We start from the raw sequence: 1,098 nt of genomic DNA, 5'->3' as shown, positions 1-1,098 counted from the left end.
TATTTTTGCGTTATATATATGCATATATATACATATATAATTACCTCCTAGATATCAGTACGTTCTCAATTATTTTCATAACCCAATTCTTTGTGTAACATCCTTACTTCTTATTTGAATAATAAAAAAAGCAAATACTCAGTAAAGATTTCATATTTGATACAAATAATTTATACAAAATGAAACAAAGGAATTTTATGGCTACCCGGTATAATACATGCAGTAATTACTTGAATTATGATATTTATATGACTTTTCAAACAAAAATATGATAATATGTAACGCGCACCTTACAAGCATTGATCCTCGTCAGATTTCTTAGTTACCTAAAAAAAAGCAGATATATAAATATAAATTACATAAACTGTACATATATAAATTAATCGCAGATTTTCATCTGTATATAAATCGTACCTATGATTAATTAGAATTAAATTTGGGAAAATTGATATAACAAATATATGTATGAAAGGTACGTACGCGATCGCGTAAGATTTCTAAATTAGACTAGTGTGTATATAATTAATATATTTTTCTACTCAATAAATTAATGTTTATTATATCGAGATAAAAAAATGTGTGCATATACATTATAAGCGAGATGTAATTTAATAAAATTGTGAGAATACTTATTAGTTTATCGTTCATTATTTTACCTGAAAATATTTATCGAGAAAAAATCTTTCATTATTAATCATAAAACGCTATCAAATTTGATATGTGCAGCCCACAGATTGAATTTCATAGTATGCTTTTATTCTTTTTTTCTTAAGTTAATTTTTAGTTAATTTCATAAACTAAGGTAGACGGAGCTTATATTGTAGATAGGGTAGGAGGGGCGCTGAGATTAGCGGTAAGGGGGGACTACCAGCACATCGGTTTAATTCGGGATTGTTCGGAAATCATTCGACTCTTAGCTGTCACTTCAATTCAAACTGCGGACAGTTTTGTTGCATTTTATTTTTCAATTATACAATTATACATTTTCGTACTTTTTTGAATATTTTACAATGAGTTATTGCATTGTATCTCTGGGTACAGTGATCGAAATAACTGCAAAAGAAAAAATTGGGAGCAGCGAGAAAAAGAAAAAGAAAC

This window comes from Solenopsis invicta, chromosome 13, assembly GCF_016802725.1.
Source record: "Solenopsis invicta isolate M01_SB chromosome 13, UNIL_Sinv_3.0, whole genome shotgun sequence".
Taxonomy (NCBI): domain Eukaryota; kingdom Metazoa; phylum Arthropoda; class Insecta; order Hymenoptera; family Formicidae; genus Solenopsis; species Solenopsis invicta.
This window is presented reverse-complemented; position numbering follows the sequence as displayed.